Source organism: Myxocyprinus asiaticus, chromosome 8 (assembly GCF_019703515.2).
Source record: "Myxocyprinus asiaticus isolate MX2 ecotype Aquarium Trade chromosome 8, UBuf_Myxa_2, whole genome shotgun sequence".
In the NCBI taxonomy this organism is placed as follows: domain Eukaryota; kingdom Metazoa; phylum Chordata; class Actinopteri; order Cypriniformes; family Catostomidae; genus Myxocyprinus; species Myxocyprinus asiaticus.
In genome coordinates this window covers 32,807,108-32,827,392 of record NC_059351.1, presented here as the reverse complement: position 1 = coordinate 32,827,392, position 20,285 = coordinate 32,807,108, and positions in this window count along the sequence as shown.

Sequence of the window (20,285 nt, the reverse complement as noted above, 5' to 3'; positions counted from 1 at the left end):
ATCAACCTGAATACATTAGTTACACCAACAAATCTAATGTTAAGGGTCAAAGGCATCATGTCCATTCAGATTGAGGGGGCATGTGTCCCCTTAGATTTTTGATTCGAGAGGATTTTTAATGGATTATTTGAACTTTCAAAAATGTATTTGTACCTTCGATAATTAAATCAAATGGTTATTGCATGTAAAAAAAAAATGTCTGTGGCAGATTCACGCGTCTAAATTCTGTCAGTCCAATCAAGTCAAAATATGTTCCGCTACACACGCTGCTTCTGAGATAGCGCTCAGTGACAAGGTCAAGCACCAAGGGAAAGCACAAAACTAATAAATTTCATCAACTTCAGTGCAGTTAATGTTTGCCAACTATGTCTGACCTCTGTGATGTCAGTCAGTCAATCAGTTTGTTATAGTCTAATATAGTTTATTTACATTTTTTTTTTTTTTTGATCGGTCACTGTTCATTTGCTTTGGTGCTGAAATGCATTTGACAAGTTTTGTGGCCTTTACACTCTCTTTTTTCATGTTTAAAGAGAGCAGCAGTTTATTATCTTATTTCAGTGTGAATCCTCTCCTTTTCAGTAATGTAATGGGGGGGGGGGGGGGGGGGCTGACCTTGGTGCCCTCGCATGATGGGATAGGTTAGGTAGTAATAGCTCCTTAAGTTGTATTGCAGGTTACCACTTTTTACATTGTAATAAAAATAAATTGTTAGGTAGCCTGAAAAAAAAGTACTTCATGTGGCAACTATTACCAAATTAAATGTTTTAAAATTAAAAATATTATTTATTATGACTGAACCAACACTCAGAAATAAGGTACAATTTAAGGTACAAGGGCCGTCACTGGGGTGGTACCCTCAGGGGACCTTTTTGAACCTCTAGGTAAAATTATTGTTTTGGTAACATAATTATACCCTAAAAATTTATATAATTTATATATATATATATATATATATATATATATATATATATATATATATATATATATATATATATATATATTTGTAAATATTTATATATATATATATATAAAAAGAAACAAATATTTGGATTTTGGATAGCTTTTCTCTGAGAGTGAACCTGACTACAATAGGTTACACAACAAAAGAAATGTTTAACGCTCAGATCAGGTGGAAATATCTCAAGGTTACAACTGCAAGTTTTCACCTTTTATAGTTTACATACAGTGATACTGAGCTGCATCTGTCTGCAGTTTTTCATCAGATGCAATGCACACTTCCCACATTAAGCCCCAATTGTATTCACTTTTCTATGGTAGCTCGAGTAAAGGCAAACAGATCTGGAGATGCAAAGTTTTAATATGGCCAAAGACTGGCCTGATTGAGACAGTCATGGAACTTTCTCTTTTCATAACACAAGCGAACAGCACAACCATACTCCCCCACCCTCCTCTCACTCCCAACTTTTCGCTTTCTCTCTCTCTCTTTCGCTCTTTTTTCCCTATGGGTATTTCATCGAATATTTATGTCCTCTTCCCTCTCCAGAAGTGTCATTTTAACTTGAACAGGCTTTGAAGCCAGAGAGTTTGACACCACAGAATGTTGTAAAACTAAAATAAAAAAGCATCGACCTGTCTCCCCATCTACTATAGCTTCATAGCAAGTCAACTGGAGATGCTTCTGCCGAAATTGCCCTTTAGACATGAGGTATCATTAAAACTGGAGACGTACAGACCTATGAAGAACAATGGATAGTTAAAGGTTAAGAAGTAATTTTCTCATTGTTTTAAATGTAAATTTTGTTATTTCTGCACCACTAGCATCACCAAACAGAACTGCAAAAATTATGACCAGAGAGCAACAGTTTACGCTTTTTGAGGGAATCAGCCTGCGAACAGCTGACTTCTAGTTGCCTCTGCATATTAAGCTGATATTGTAAACAATATCTTAAAAAAAACAAAAAAAAAAAAACATTTCATTGCAGAGTAACCTTGTTAGCTTATGTACACTATTAAGAAAAATGGTTCTAAATAGTACCAAATAAGGGTTATTCAGCAGCTGAACCCATTTTGGTTTAAATATAACCCTTTTTGGTGCTAAATATAACCCTTTTTTAAAGGTTCCATAAAGAACCTTTTTTTGAAAGTGCTATTTAGAACCTCAATAGTGCTATAAAGAACCTTTTTGATGCAAGGAGGATTTTTTTCTACCCCTCTATATATCTGCTCATATAAAATATTATTGCCAAAACTATGGTTTTACATTAAATATAACCAAACAAACAAATAAATAAATGCAAGGCATGTGTGTAAATTAAGAACTTTTATTTTCTATTCAAATAAAATTTTCTTAGAAAAAATAAAAATGCTTTTACCTCAGTCATTAGTTGAATACATTAACAAATTATTGTAATTAATTTAATATGCATAAATCACAACGGGGGCCTGGGTAGCTCAGCGAGTATTGATGTTGACTACCACCTCTGGAGTCGCGAATCCAGGGTATGCTGAATGACTCCAGCCAGGTCTCTTAAGCAACCAAATTGGTCCGGTTATTAGGGAGGGTAGAGTCACATGGGGTAACCTCCTCGTGGTCACGATTAAGTGTTTCTCGCACTCAATGGGGTGCTTGGTAAGTTATGCGTGGATCGCGGAGTGTAGCATGAGCCTCCACATGCTGTGAGTCTCCGCGGTGTCATGCACAGCGAGCCACATGATAAGATGCGTGGATTGACTGTCTCAGAAGCGGAGGCAACTGAGACTTGTCCTCCACCACCCAGATTGAGGTGAGTAACCGCGCCACCACGAGGACCTAGTAAGTAGTGGGAATTGGGCATTCCAAAATTGGGGAGAACTGGGGATAAAATAAAATAAAAAATAAAAAACATGCATAAATCACTCACATTAATAAATATATCAACAAATACACTGGCGGCCAAACGTTTGGAATAATGTACAGATTTTGCTGTTTCAGAAGGAAATTGGTATTTTAATTCAACAAAGTGGCATTCAACTGACCACAAACTATAGCCAGGATGTTACTGATGAAAAAAAAACTGCACCATCACTATTTGAAAAAAGTCATTTTTGATCAAATCTAGACAGGCCCCATTTCCAGCAACCATCACTCCAACACCTTATCCTTGAGTAATCATGCTAAATTGCTAATTTGGTACTAGAAATTCACTTGCCATTAGATCAAACACAGTTGAAAGCTATTTGGTTCATTAAATGAAGCTTAACATTGTTTTTGTTTGTGTTTGAGTTGCCATAGTATGCAATAGACAAGTACATCAGAGTCTCTAGTTTGAGAAATAGACACCTCATATGTCCTCAGCTGACAGCTTAATTGAATTCTACCTGCTCAAAACCAGTTTCATGTACAACAGTAAAGAGAAGACTCAGGGGTGCAAGCCTTATGGGAAGAATTGCAAAGAAAAAGCCACTTTTGAAACAGAAAAACAAAAAGAAAATGTTAGAGTGGGCAAAGAAACACAGACAAACTGGAAAAGAGTGTTATGGATCTTAAACCCACTGAGCTTTTGTGGGATCAGCTAGACTGTAAGGTGCGTGAGAAGTGCCCGACAAGACAGCCACAACTATGGAAAGTGCTATAGGGAAATGTGGGGTGAAATGTCACCTGAGTATCTGGACAAACTGACAGCTAGAATGCCAAGGATCTGCAAAGCTGTCATTTCTGCACATGGAGGATTTTTTGATGAGAATTCTTTAAAGTAGTTTAAGTAATTTTTCATGTTATTAATGTCCTGACTATACATTGTGATCAGTTGAATGCCACTTTGGTGAATAAAAGTATCAATTTCTTTCCATAAGAGCAAAATCTGTACATTATTCCAAACTTTTGGCCACCAGTGTATATAACGTCAAAGAGTCAATAAATGCATGTGCAAATTAATTAGCAGACCAACATTGCTCCACACATTAAGGTTGGGATAGAAATTGTATATTATTTTACCTTTTATATAGAGAGTATTTTTCTTTCATACTGACAACCAATCCTTCAAGCAAGAACAACATCCCATGGAAACACAAAACTGATGTAACGAAGGCTAAACTAAACTGAAGGCTTCACTAAAATAGCTGCACAATCCCCTATTATGTCTTCACCATCCATCACTGTGTATTTTGGTGTATTTGAGTGGCAGTTCCTCTCTGCAGGTAATGAGGTTGTGGGGTCCAACAGCGTCTGTCTGAATAGAAATGCACAATTAGGGTTAGATTCAGTGTTTCAGTATATGTGTGTCACAGTCAGCCATCACCCACGCCTGCCACGGTCAACGAGCCAGCGCCCACGCCTGTAGCCTCGACCGTTCCAGAGCCAGTGCCTGTAGCCTCGACCACCCCTGAGCCAGTTCTCCCAGGTTAATTGACCTGGACTTCCTCCCCGCCCTGGTTCCCACCCTGATTACCCTTCATCCTCCGCTGGTTCCAGCCAGCTTAATGGACACATTCTCCGCTAGCTCCACTCAAGACACCTCCTCCTCCTCCTCCTCCTCCTGGTCAGCCGGTTTCCCCCAAGTCACCGGCTCGACCATCGACCCCTGAGATTTCACAGGCAAGGGGATCTTTCGACCCTCTGACTCTGCCTTGGCCCTCTGAGCCCTGGACTCTGCATTGGCCCTCCGATCCCTCATCAACACCTCGGCTCTATGTCCCCTTGTCTCCACCGTGGGCCGTCAGCCTATCGGCGTCACCGGGGTCCCTCGTCCCTCCAGCTCCGCCTTGGTCCGTCGGTCACCTGGCTCCGCTTTCGGCTCCATCAGGGACCTCCTCCCTTCCAGCTCCACCCTGGTCCTCAGTCCCACCGGCTCCGCCTCAGTCCTCCGATCCCCCAACTCCACCTCGGACCTCTGAGCCTTCGGCGCTGCCTCGGTCCTCCGAGCCCCCGGCTCCACCATGGCCCTTCGAGCCATTGGCTACTCTCCGGGCTCCGCCTCCCATGGCCCACCTCCCATGGCTCCGCCCTCAGATTCTTCCATGGCTCTGCCCTCAGAGTCTTCCACAGCTCCGCCCACTCCCCAGAGTCTCCTCCTCCTGCGGTTCCACCTCCTGACCCAGTCCCTGCCCTGTGGCTGCCTCCCAGGCCTTCTGACCCAGCCCCTGCCCTGTGGCCACCTCTCAGGCCTCCTGACCCAGTCCCTGCCCTGTGGCCACCTCCCAGGCCTCCATATACATTCCCAGCCCTGAAGCCGCCCCCCAGGCCTCCGGATCATCCTCCTTGAATCCTTCTTCACCTTCTGTGTCACCCTACCCTCCTCATCCGTCTTTGGGCGCCAGGAGTCACCCTTTAAAGGGGGAGGGGTGGGGGTAAAGTCACAGTCTGTCTCCATCACATTCTTCAAGGACTCAAGTTTTCCTCCAGACTACATCTCCCATGTTTCACTGCCCTCATCACTTCCATCTGTTTCTTATTATCCTCACCTGTATTCACTCATTAGTTCCTTTTGTATAAATATCCTCTAGTTTTGCCCATTCCTTTGTCACTCCTTGAAGTGTTACGTTGTGATGAAGTGTTTCCTTATTTTGTTATTTTGTGATGTTTGTGCTATCATTTGTTCCACTCCAGCATTTATAATTAAAAGACTGAAAGAATCTACTCCTGTGTCTCCTCTCTTCATCTTCCACTCCACGTACCCAACATTACAATGTGGACAATGTAAGTGAGCCCTTCACAAAGTGAAAAAGAAAAAGTGAAATAAGGTGTGATAGTTTATTTTTATTTTTTTATTTGTTTGTTTATTTATTTTGTGACTAGGCAAATTTTTTTATGCGTAAATCCAAATAAATAATTCAAACATTCCAAAATTCTATATGGATCACAAATTCAGTCTTTATCACTCGCGTGCTTGGTGGAGAAGCGGAAAGAATTATCCTCACCGAACACAGGTGGAAGACATAGTGTAGCTGCTTTTTAACTGTAAACCTATGACACAAATAAATTACATTGTATTAATTAATTACAGTGTATAAATTAAAGGAATAGTTCATCCAAAAATGAAAATTCTCTCATTATTCACTTACCTTGATGCCATCCCAGATGTGTATGACTGTCTTTCTTCAGAACACAAATTAAGATTTTTAGAAAAAGATAGAGCTCTGTCAGGTCCTTATTATGGAAGTACATGGGTGCCAGCATTTTGATGGTCCAAAAGTCGTATTTAGGAAGCATGAAAGTAATCCACACAACTCCAGTTGATCAATGAATGTCTTCTGAAGCAAATCGATACGTTTGTGTAAAAAATAAATCGATAATTAAAATGTTATTAACTTTTTAAAAAGCGTTTTCTGCCAGCAGCTGAAGTAAAGCCTGATGAAACGTGTTGGCAAGTTCACACGAGAATTTGGAAGCGCCGCTTATTTACAACAGAAGAACGAATGTCACACGAGAGTTCGGCCATTTCAAACAGCATCAGAGCCCTGAATGGAAGCACCGATTTAAAGTTAAAAACGTTTTAATTATCGACTTGTTTCTTACATAAACCTATCGATTCGCTTCTGAAGACATTCATTGATCGACTGGAGGATTACTTTTATGCTGCCTAAATGTGACTTTTGGACCGTCAAAATGCTGGCACCCGTGTACTTCTATTATAAGGACCTGACAGAGCTCAATCTTCTGCTGAAGAAAGAAAGTCATACACATCTGCGATGGCATCAAGGCAAGTGAATAATGAGAGAATTTTCATCTTTGGGTGAACTATTCCTTTAATGGCAAAAATAGATATGAAAAAAGAAAGAGAGATAAAAGTACTTAAAACTCACATAATCTGATAGATTTAGGCAGGCATATGCTGTTATCAGAGCAGACAATGAATCATACCCCGGGTGGGATGGTTACCTGAAATCACAATAAAAATCCTAAATTACCCCCCTTTTTCCAGAACATTATTTCAGTATTTTAAAGAAAATGACAAAATGACAGCTCACCTCTTTCTTGAGTTGGTCACTTGCATTTTCTGGTAGAGATCTATAAAATAAAAAAAGACAATCTTATGGCTAGGAAACCACCAGTTACAGGTTAAAATTTAAAGCACTTAAAGCTGCACTATGTAAGATAGTGCAGCTTTAAATGAACAAATTGCCATTATTGATTAAGTACATAAAACATCAGTGTTCAAAACAATGTCCTTACCTTACCACGATTCATTTCGGTAAGCCTATAAAAATAATTAATATTTTAAGCTGTCGGATTTTGCACAAAATCGCTGGCTTATGTCATTCCTCTTTGTGTCATGGCGTCATGTCCGTAAACACACGTGTTCTAGCTGAGGATGCTGTTCAGTCACTCACTGTCACTCAGTTCAGGATGGCATCACTGCAGTCTGGGTGGATGTTTATCTGTTATCCATTTGGCGAAGTTGTTTACCTGCTATAATGCTTGGAACTGGATACAGTATGTTGTCTGGTAGGGTTAATGCTTTTATGTATCGAACATTACTCGTGTGTTTTCCGAACGCAATCCATTGTCATGGGAAGTTACTGTGCATGTTTACTAATATGAATGACTTCTGAAACTGATTTCTTGTACATATTATCTTCATGTTTAATAAAGAATATTTCAGGGGCATTTTTAGAGTTTGAAGAGACTAGGGGCTTAGCCCAGATGCAGACCCACCGCACACCAAGCGCAAAATACAGCTAAATGCATTACTGACAAATTGCATGTTTTGGAAGAACACTTTATTCCGTTTCAGTAACAACTCCTGTATCTACCCTTTTCTGTTAATGCACACCATACTCTTTGTCTTTCATGGTGTCTACATCATATTTTACTAATTGTTGTCTGTCTCTGTGTCTTTCCTGGTGTCTCTATCTATTTGTTGTCTGTGTCTTTGAGGTAGCTTTATTTGTTTAGCGCCTGTGTCCGGGTCTCCTAAATCAGTAATGGTCCGACCAGTTGCCCCTGCCTGCTGCTGCTCTAGGTCTTTAATTGGCTTGCTGTTCTCATCTGCCCTCACTCTTGTCTCATCTGCAAAGTAGCAAAGAAAAGATGCAACATGTCAGTAGGTACTATACTGTGTACTGATAGAATCATTTATTCTGCTGCTTCTTCTAAAAATTAAAGTTAAATGCAGAGCCTAGGGAGCAAAGTAAAATGTTTATGCTTTTGCATATTATGAAAATATTATTTTAGTAATAACTTACTAAATAACTAATTACTTAACTAATTTACTTAATAACTTATTAAAAAATACAATCTTGCTGGTACCTGACTTTTCCTAAAAGTGTCTGTATTTTCATTTATAATGTTTTTTATATAAATTACACAAAAGACAAAGAAAATAATGACCAATTATACCTATAACCACCAGGCACGGTCATACTGACCGCATGGGATTTCTAATGTTAATCTTTCCTGCGGTTGATGGTTGCTTAGCAACTGTCTTTGTCTCTGTCAAAGAAACATTGCTAGCGGTCTCGAGTGCTATCGCTAATTTGCTCACAAATACAAACTGCTAGATTAAATTGGCTGATCAGTACAATGGTTGAATAGAAGTGTCTGAACTGAATGAAATCTCTCAACTGGGTATTTTTTCAATTGAGACTGAGATTATAGAGTTTGGAATCTAGCGGTCAAAATGACTGCTATGGCCATTCTAGTAGATACAGAATTCCGGTAGTTCTAGTGTGAATGATAAAAAACAAAGAATACTCTGATTTAAAAGAATAATATACATATGGTTATATGAACACATTTTGTCACTAAAAGGAAACTGTTTTAGATTTAAACAAAACTTTCTTGTCATGTGTGTACATACACTAACCAGCAATGATATAATGTTCTAGCTAGTTGTGCAAAGTAAGTGGTGCATTCGTATGATTGCAAGACATGCAAGTAGACATCTGTATATAATTGCGCAGCAATGCCATTATGGTAAATAATCGGAGTACAAATATATTATTGGAATTGGATCAAAAGACCCGGGGCTAGTACAAAAAGACCCGGGGCTTAAGCCCTGGAACCCAGGGAAGCCCATTATTGCTCGTTTTATGTTTTTAGTTTACAGTGTTATTAGGCCTAGAGTTTCACTTGCTTTTTCAACTGCCATGTTCATTTTTTCGTTTTAGTCACAGTTTTAGTCTTTTGATGAAAATGTCCTTTAAAAAGAGTCAATATTTCATCATGTTATATTAATTAATTGTTTTCCGTTTTACTCTGACAAAAATAATATCTTTTATCAAGTTCAATTCACACAGCTCAATTAATCCAGTGTGTTGGGAAATGCCCAACACACTGGATTAATATCTAATATCTTTTTCTATTTACAGATTCTCAAGATGTTTCTTCTTCTGTTTATATCTTGCACTGTTAATATATTGCTGTATAACTTTTTTCGTCATATTTTCATCAACAGTATGCTTTAATAAAATAATTTAACAATCTTCATGATGCACCTTTTTCATCTCGTCTTCGTTATCGTTAACAAAATCCAAAAAACCTTTCGTCAACAAACGTTTTCATCATTTATTTAGTTGATAAGATTAATAATGTAAAAATAATAAAGTCTTACATTGAACTAGAATCAGCAGTATCACGAGTTTCACCTCTAAATTGATAAGTGTAGTACAATACAAACATCAATAGTCGATAACACTTGAATAATCATAATAAAATATACCTGTAATTAGTGTTGTCACGGTACCAATATTTCAGTAGTCGGTACCGATACCAGTGAAATTTCACGGTTCTTGAAACCAATTTCGATACCACAGAAAAACATTTGCTAATATGATAATGTGCTATTGAACACATTCCTTTAGCCTAAAGTTACATTTCAATGTAAATAATAAATTAAAATATATACATATTTGTTTTTAAGCAGGGCCCTACTGAAATCTGTTTTATTTTCCCCCAAATCCTTTGTTCTATTTTTATTTTTATTTTTATTTTTATTTTTATTTTATTTTATTTTATTTAATTTTTTGAGTTTTAGAGTCCCCTATTCTCTATGTAAAAGCGCTTTGAGTGTAGTGTCAGAAAAGTGTGCAATTCGTTCATTCAAAATATGTAAATAAGAGTGTTGTTGTCAAAGCAAGTAATATTTCATATTTTTATTTTTTTTTTTTTATGTTTATTGTATAACATAATAATATCAACATGAAAATAGCACGTTATAACTCCAGCTCTGAATTTCTCCCAGTCATGATCACAGACAGGCGATATCCAGGTAACCTCAAATCATGAGATTCATCCGCCAGAGCAGTAGTGTCCAAACACAACAAGTGTAGTGTTCTTCCGCAAATTGCTTGCAATTTTACATTTCAACCACAGATGTCGCTAGAGAGCACAAAGATACAAAGTGCAGCTTTAATATGGACTTGCTCAACATTTTGCACAAACTTACCCATGTGCTGTGCTGCCTTTATCAAGCAGTGACAAAATTGTCTGTTGTCTGATAACAGGCATAGTTTCATTCATTCTGTGATTACTATTTAGAGGTTATAAGCACTAAAGTTGGTCAATACAGTCATGCCCTGCAGGGAGAGAAAAACAGATGTCATGAGCTCTAGGTTGTATGATCATGAATTCCCTTCAAGGTTATTAAATATATTTGCAAATAACTGGATGCAGGTTTTATTTGGTCTATGAAGGGCAACATTACTAAATCTAAAGGTTAATAAGCGCTGAGTAAAATAACTTAGAATTATCGAATGTGTAGAGGACAATGTTGCAACGAGAAAAAATATTTTGCATAATTAGTCATGCAAATGCTAAAAATAGTAACAGCTTGTGGAAAGTAACGGCATACAGATTATTATGACATGAATGAGCTGAAAAAAGAGATCTCCCAACACGAACAGTTACAGTCATAGCGGTAACAAAAGTGGCATAAATCATGACTTCAAATTTGGCCAACCTCTTAAAAAATGTATTGCTCCCAAACAACACATTTACGATAAACTGTAAACTTTAAATTCGCCACAGGTTCACTTTCAAATTTAGCTGAGCTAATGGGATTTTTTGTCCCTAAAAACTTTCCTGCTAAAACTACTAATGGTTAAAATGTTTCAGCGACATATTTAAAAAATATATATCAAGTTTACCTGTGGTTACACAATCTGTGTAGCTGTTAGTTGAGCTGCCAGGACTCCAGTGTTGCGAGTGAACCAATGATGCGGTGGCTTTGAAATAATTTATTGACAGTTATATTCAAAAACCAAAAGGATGGGAATACAGAACCCCTATTGCCCAACGCAAAGAACCATTTCAGCACAAAGGGGTTCTTCAGGAAGATATGGTTCTTAATAGAACTATTAAGATCAGTAAATAACCTTTGAAGAACCATCTTTTTTTTTTTTTAAGAGTGTAGTGTATCTTGTAATACAACATCACTGCTAATTAATAACAGTCCTTCAGGAGAATTATTATTTTTTTTTAAATGTCACAATTGTGAAGAACACTTCTAAGATTGATCATTCTCAAGGTTTGTAATTATAAACCAGTTACATATTAACAAGTAGCTTACATTGGTGTGGCTAGAGAAGTCCTCATCTCTGACAAGCCAGACTCCACAAATTGATTCCCCAGTTGAGCGTTCAAAGCCAGATACTGTGTCCATGGGAGAGCTGATATTATCTTTCACCCGATCAGTGATGGCTCTCCATATTCTTGAAGATGAAGGAATGATTAGGCTGTCCAGTTCATGTCATCTTTGACAGTGATGGATCAGAGGAAGAGTATAGCCTTTGATGAAATAGAGAAATGGCCCGGGATTGAAGAGAGCCAAAGGCAGGCCAAGCACAGATTGCACCTCAGTTGACCATCACTGTAACTCATTTTTCATCAGATCATATATCACAAGCCTCATATCATTCACAGAACTCTTATTCCCCAAATAGACGTGCCACAGATAGAATAAAGTGGGGAAAATATACAGTTCTTTTATTTATTTATTTTTCAATATTTGCAGGGATTTCTCTGTTCCATACAGGTCTCGCACTCCACAGAGATTGGTAAACTTCTATTGACCACCATTCACCATCACTGCCTGTACAAAGGTACCTTGATTGTTTTAGCAAATATACTGAAATCATCCAGAGCACTGTTTGTGAATTCAAAAGGTTTTCTTTTGCCATCTCTTTATATATGGCCAAATCAATTGTGTCGGTCGCATAAATGAAACATTAATCTGTGACTCTGTGAAATATTTTCTTTTCAGCCCACCAAATGAGTGTTTTGTCTTCTTATAGCATTATAATGAATGTCTTGCCTGAAGCAAGAGCTTTTTTCTTAGTCTAGACAAAGAGATAGGATGAAGAATCTGCCCTCCCTCAGACAGGACTCAATGACAGATTCACAGAAACAAATGACATCTGAATCTAAAAGATTGCTTTAACACCAGAAATCTAACTTAGACCTCAATTTCCACATGCAGTCACAGTACATCAAAGATGAAGTGTGACATTTAAATGGTGTCTTGTACAAAATTAGCATGAGTGCTACGATTTTGTTTTATTTTTTTTTACATTAATATAATTCGCAATTTTCTATTGTCAAACACAAATATTCTTTGAATCAAGCAATAAATAACACTGCAAATATTGTACATTTATAATTATATGGGGTTGTTCAGTCTGTCTGTCAGTCTTTAGGTAGTTTTAGCAAGTCTAACATGCTAACTGACATTTACACAGGGTCCAAAATTAATTTAAAATATTATACAAATTATACTATTTATTAAAGTTGATATCTGTAGATTTGACTGCACTGCACACTGCAGCTAAGCAATTAGCATAAATGTATTTGATTTAATAACACACAATCAAATATCCTCACCTAAATTGTGTTCATGTTGAACAAAGCTGTGCGACTAAAGTATGGCCAGAAAAACATGTGTGCTCTGGTCTGATTAGACCCCTGTATGCTGTTGCATATGCTGCTAAGAGTTGTTAAACTCACCACTGAATTTTGCACAGAGAGTGCTCTTATGATCATGTGATTTTATCAAGTTTTATGGAATTTCATCTGTTGGGCCTCAGGTATTCAGATATGAGACAAAGGCAGGCCTACATACAGTCATAAAGCCTGACTGAGGCCTACATACAGCCTGATAACAACTGCGCCAAAATCAAACAAAGGGAGTCCAAAACAGACTACAGATCCCATGAAGCCTTGCTCACTTTACACCTATGTGTGAAATTTTGAAGGATCGAACTCTCAACTCCAATTGGATGAGGCGCACGACAGAACGCGCCCCTCAACCATGACGTCATCAGGAGTAGAAAAACCTCGGAGATCTTTCTGGGCGTTGCTTCCAGCAACAGTGCGTGCTGTGTCTTGACGCAGCTCTGCTGCTCTCAGGTGTAGCCTTGTTGCAAAAGGAAGTAACGTACGTACTTGAAACTTTGGCCATACAATCTCCATCTCGCTGGACGAGTTGAGATTTTCTCCGTGTTCCACCGAGCACGCTAATGTATCCAAAAGAGACCGCCAAGCAATCCGCGTCTTCACCCATTTGCCTGCAGAAGTGAAGAAATAAGATTTCTCTTCCCCCTTCAACTGAGTCGAATTCGCTGTTTTCTCCGCCAGCCCGCCGAGAATTAGCCACCATACCACCCGCCGACAGAGCGAGAAAACGGCCTCCCGTCATCACCCGAGCTTCGAGGAACCGAGTCAGACGACGGACGAACACGCATTCTACCCATGTTCTCACGTGATTCAAGTAAGAGGTTTATGTCTGGGCAGAGATAGATTATTATAGTGTGTTATTCTTGTGTATCAAGGTTATTGCTGGTTATTGCAGTTTACGGACCGCCAAGTCCACTCATTGCTGCTAATAATACTCAAGGTATTACTGTAACATACTGTTACCACGTATGAGATTTGCTGTGTTGTCGTCCAACCACATTGGACTGTTGTGTATTTCCACCATTGCAGGTGAGACCGGCACACTGGGTTTATCCATTAAAGAACCAAAGACCGTGGCTGACGGATTATGAGCCGCTCACCATGTCTCTGAGTGATAAACTAACAGTTGCCTTCTCTCCCACGATTGCGAAAACTGGATTCGGTGCCGTCACTCTTCTCTCTTACTAACTGCACACACACTCGACCCCTCACAAACATACCCGCACACACATTTGGCAAGTAGATAACTTGCCGATAAACTCAGCTTTAGTCTCTCCGCCTACATTTATGGCCATATTCTCTGGCTGGAAACCTTGCGTGACATACTCTCCACGATAGCCACGTCTGCCATTTTGTGCACACCACACATTCGCGGCCATATTCTCTGGCCGGAAACCTCGCGTGACGTACTCTCCACAAGAGCCATGTCCATCATTTTGTGCGCACCACTCCTTGCACACACAGACGAGCGCGCACACACACACACATACCTTTCTCTCATGTATTATAGGCTTATTTGTTACCATATCTAATCATGTTACTGTTTAGTTTGTAGCTGAAAGTCGGAAGTTTATTGACTGCATTGTATTAATTATTAATTGATATTACTGCATCAATAAACTTTGTTATACTTTAAAGGGAAGTGTTTTGGTATTTTCTGCATGCACCTGTGTCAAGGGCTGGCAGGGGATGTCAGTGCTCGAATTCAAGCCTTCATTGTTTATTATTGAATGTTGATGTTCTCTGGACATCGAATTTCATAAGAGAACAATCCTATTGTGAAACTGCTATATTGTCTGGTTATTAGTCCCTGATCCCAGGGTGGTGCCCTGGTGATATTAATCCTTATTAATATTCTATTGATTTTGATAATTAATCATTATCTTTGATGATTGTTGATTTGAAGGATCAATAAGCTAATGTTAATTCTAATCAATGTTCTATTGATTTTAATAATTAATAATTATCTTTGATAATAATTAATATTCTGTTTAATTTGATAATTAATGGTTATCTTTGATGATTGTTGATTTAAAGGATTAAAAAGCTAACATTGATGCTAATCAATGTTCTATTGATTTTAATAATTAATAATTATCTCTGATAATTATTAATTATTGCTACTAACAAAACCCGCTCCTGAACAAAGCACCCAATACTTCAAAGTCAGACAGAGGGCCTGATAAAAATGATATGCGGGTTGGATTTGAATAACACCAGCATACAAACTGTATGTTAGGAATAATTGACAATGGACAGTTTAATTATTTAAAAATAATGCACACCCTGAGGTGCGCGTCGTGGCCGTATTATTTTTCAATAATAGTCAACTATTCTGCTTATACCACGGTTACCACACCTTAAGACATTGTTCAGAGTTTTATCTCAAGACATTTTCTAGTTTTCGTCCCTAAAACATTCTTGTGAGTGGAGCTACTTTCTTCCACCATGGATTCAGCATACATACTTTGATACAGCCCAAGCCTTTGTTACTAGTTCGAAAACATCACTTTCAAACTAGCACGGAGACTTGCGCTGCTTTACTGGAGCACTTACTGGAGTAACAAGGTAGTGTGTGTGTGTGTGTGTGTGTGTGTGTGTGTGTGTGTGTGTGTGTGTGTGTGTGTGTGTGTGTGTGTGTGTGCAAGAGCGAGGGAAAGAGAGAAACTGAGTAAGACTGCGTGTTGGGTTACCTTTGTTTGCTGCGGCTCTCATCAGCATTTACATTGCTTCAGATTTCGAAGATGTAAGTTTAAGTGTACTTCTCAGCAGCAGCCTTACATGAAAGCTCTGTTTGTTGCTAGTGTGTCCGTGTGTGTGAAAGCAAAAGAGAGGGGGAGTGTGAGGGTGCTTTCCACAGATATTAAAAGTTATTTCGAATAAACTAGAAACTGTTGTACTGATCAAGTTGTGGGGGTGTGTTTACATTAAGGCTCTGTTGCTCACATCTCGAGTGTCTGTGTGTGTGTCTGTGAGTGAGAGTTTGTGTGAGAGAGAAAGAGAGAACATTTTCAACAGATAGTAAAAGTTATTTTGGATAATATCAAACCTGTTGTATTAATCAGTTTGCGAGGTGCGCTTACATGAAGGCTCTGTTTGTTGGTTGAAACTCAAGTCTATGTGTGTGTGCGTGTATATATGTGTAAGTGTTTGTGAGTGTGGGTGAGAGCGCAAGGGCACTTTTCAATAGAAATTGAAATACATTTAGGATATAATAGACATTGTTTCTTATTCTTATATGATTTACATAGCCAATCTCTTTTATTTGGTTATTTTGCTGTAGTAGCCTGTACTGTTCTTTGAAATAACTGAAATAATTTGACAAAGTGATATGGAACCATTATGTGGTCAAGACATGGAACATAGCCGTGCATTTACTGAAAAATAATTGCACACCTTAGAGCATCTGTCAACCAATCAGAATCAAGCATTCAGCAGACCTGTGGTATGAATATATGTAGGCGCCTGTAAAGAGGTGCATTCTCATGACTCGCTGGAGCAAAGCATGGGTGTTTTCCCAGTGCTGTGTTGCACTTCCATCTTACCTGAAAATTTGGATAAAGTATCTTTATGTGTGCAGTGCCAGGGCCAAAAGAAAAACAAGACGTTCACTGCAGTGCTTTTCATGTGGAACTCAAAAGGCCGCGAATCATGTAAATGCGATTTCAAGATTGATGTAGCAATGTGGAGACCCACAATTAATATTGTGGAGGATGAGGGTTTAAGAGATTTAATGCCCATTGCATTGAATACTTAACCTATGGGAACTACTGTACTGTAGTTCTTTCAATTAGTCAACCTCCCATATATATATATATATATATATATATATGGGAGGTTGACTAAATTGGATGTGGCCCCTTTAAGAACCAGAGTTTTGTGAAGCCTGCTTTCTGGTAATCTCGTTTTGCGCATGTGTGCTGGTTAGAAACATGAGAACAATGTATTGCGCAAGAGAGCTCCCAGTTTTGTTCATTGGTTGAGAATTCTTTGGATGCATATGAATTGTATGTGTGGAGTTTAACCACGCTTTGGACTGGCCTCTATTTCATTGTACCGTATTTCTTTCTACTAAGTTTCATTGTGCTGAAATTCACTGAAACATTTTTGCTCTCATTTGGGACATTGTTCTTTTTGATTCACATTTGCAAATTGTCAAAAAAAACTCCTGGATTGTACACAGTTTATATATTTTATTTTATTTTTATTCCTTTTTTCTATACGGCCTCATTGACCACTGTCCTTTTCTGAGACAGCAGTCAGAATATAACCCCAAAAGATATTTTTGTATCCTGTGTTGTTTCTTTACAACCAACAGGCTATATATATATATATATATATATATATATATATATATATATATATATATATATATATATATATATATATAATTATTATAATTATAAATTATAATAATAATGGTAGGATATAATTCTTCTTTGATATATGATTGTTGGTACTTCTAAATTACAAACATTAAATCACATTTTATCTTAGAACTAAACCAGTGATAGAACAATATGCACATAGTTTTGCCGGGGACAGTTTTAGCAGTTTGAGCTCTGTTTCAATTCGAACATTGGTCACAATATTCAGAGAAAATATTTGTCCTGTAGACATAAAGACTTGTGTTTTTGAATCTTTAACACTTTCAGACTTTGTGTTAATTCCAAATGGACATCACTTTGCTGAGGTTTTTGTCATTTGATGCCACCCAAATCTTAGAGAATTGTTAGATTAGATGCAAACTTTGAGTGTCATATCACGCATTGTTACTTCTTGAACAAAAAAAGCATGGTGAGATGTGACACAAGGCACACACACACAAAAAAAATCATATCAGAACCAGTGTCCATCATTAATGAACACCAGAAATAACTATTAAAACACTATCATAAAATGATTTTTTGATTGGTTATCATTTGTAGATGCATTTAGAGTAGAAATAAAGCATGGTTATACAGTATTTGTGGTGTCCCTGGAACATACTGTCTGAAAGGTACCTTGATTGTTGGATTTGAAACCTTTGAATTCTGTGTGTGAATTTGGAGTCCAAGTCAGGTCTCAAGTCATTGGATTTTTTATTTTATTTTATTTTTTTACTTGTCTCAGGCTCAAAATTTTCATCTCTGACACAAACTTCTGGTTTAAATGCCAAGTTAATTTGGATTGTAGGGGGTTGGTTGATAAGACGCAAAAAAAAACTGGACACTAAAATCAACAACGAGGAAGTGCTCAAAACGACCTGGAAAAGGAGAGTAAACTTCAAATAGTTACGCAAGATTTAATTATAAAATAATCAGTAAGCCATCCTATCGACACCTAAGGCTTCATTTACACATAGTTACGTGAGTATTTGACATGAAATTTCAGTACAGTATAACATGCTTTACTTGATCTAAAACAACATTGTTGTACTTCTGATGTAATTACTAGGTTATACAGTACATGCAGTATTTATGACCTCATATTACTGTAATTAAGCAAATACATGGAATATTTGCACAACTGACCTGCAAAAAAAAAAAAAAAAAATCTAAAACATTTTTATTTATAAAAAAAAAAAAAGGTGATTAAATAATGTGGGCGGGAAATAAATGGTGACCAGTAACAGCTCCTGAAATATTCATTTTCCCTTACATTTAAATTTTAAACCAAAATGTTACTGTTTACCAAAAGAGTTCAAAAATGTGTATTTGTCATCTATCTGTGTACAGTGTGTTAATTTTTTTCTCTCTCATTAAAAAAACAAAAACAAAACAATGCTTGTCATGTTTGCAGTGGTTCTATGGATAATTTTATGACTTTTTTTTTACACCAGTCGGACCCATTTTTATGACCTTACATCAGGACCGGCAAACCCACAGACCAGCCCTGAGTAGGGGAAATGGAGGCATAATCTGGTTTCTGTGAAACCCTGAGATCAAAACCTGTGGACGTCCCTGTCACCATCCAAAATCTAACTGAATAAAGAACAATTTAGCTAAATACAGTCGCAGAATCATACAGCATTTTAAGTCATTCTGTGACAATTGTCTATTTTTTTTATGAGATCTGGAAGACTTTGCTTTATTTAGAGAAATTTAGAGTCAACAACCTTATGACATGAATGGTTTAACATGAAATGACTCAGTGATGACTGCAGACACAGTTATAGAAATGAGTATTGCAGACCAAACCAAAGTGAGTCATCAATGTTATCCCCGACGCAAAAGATTAAAAAATCCCAATCTGCTACTTTAAGACTATTACAGATATGCAGCTAACACATATTCTGGTGTGGCAGGGTGGAGAGGAATGAGATGAGCTTGTCCTTTGGTGACAGCTTGCTGAAGGTTACTCTTGTTCTGATGGTCTTCAAACTCCCACCTGCAACAGATGCATAGAAAAGAGCAAATATAGCACTGGAGAAAGGTGCGATATAATAGTTGGCTGAAAGTGACAGGAGCCTGGCTGTATGCAAATAGCATGCCTGTGTACGTGTGTTTGTGTGTATGTGTGTGTGTGTGTGTGTGTGTGTGTGTGTGTACACAAGATATTGTGTGTGTGCCCTGTTTGTCTGCCATACTTTTTACACATCATTATTTCCAAGCTGTCATTCAGTATTTGGCCGAAGGGAAAAAAGAACAGTTTTTCACCTCCAGGGAATATGCAGAGGCTAGTGTCTTTCTACATGTGTGTGAGTGTGTGAGAATGAACACCAGAGAACTCAATCACACTATTCCCTTGTGCCCTTCACTCGTTCCTAAACACCTCAAAGTTCATATACAGGTCACCAGAAGCAAACGGTTAAAGGTGAAAAAGACCGTGGGAGGTTGAGATATTTTCAGCCCATCTGGGCTTATATTAACCTCACCCCCAGATAACTCTCAGAAAAAAACACGGTAATTACAAGGAGCCGGGACACATCATTTATAATTGGCTGAACATCACTGTCCATAGAGCTGCTATCTGCATATTTTTAGTTTTCTTGTCATGCTGGCAAAACATTCTTTAGCTCAACATATTTAGGTACAACATATTTAGGTTGAGGTGTTGCTGCAACTTTAAATATCTAGACACCACTAGAGCAAGAGCTTGCATAGTCAGTTTGTAAAAAAATAAATAAAAAAATTACGCTAAATGTTTAATTATGCAATCAAAGTCATAAGCAAGAAAAGTTTTTTTTTTTTTTTTTTTATCTTTTTTTTTGTTACTCAAATATTTAGGTTTTTGTTCAGGTTGCTTTGGAATCCAGAGACCAATAGTCTTTTTTATTGCTCATAGGTTGCAATTTCATAGCTCAGCATACTGAATTGATTATGTTTCATTTGGGTAACAACTTACAGCACTTTTCCACCATCGGGCTGAACAGTTCTAAGCATGGTTCTGACCACTCTTACAACTTGGCTCGTACACAAAGGAAAGACTTTTTTTCCCATCTTTGGTTGGCCAACCAATCAACAAACAGAATTTA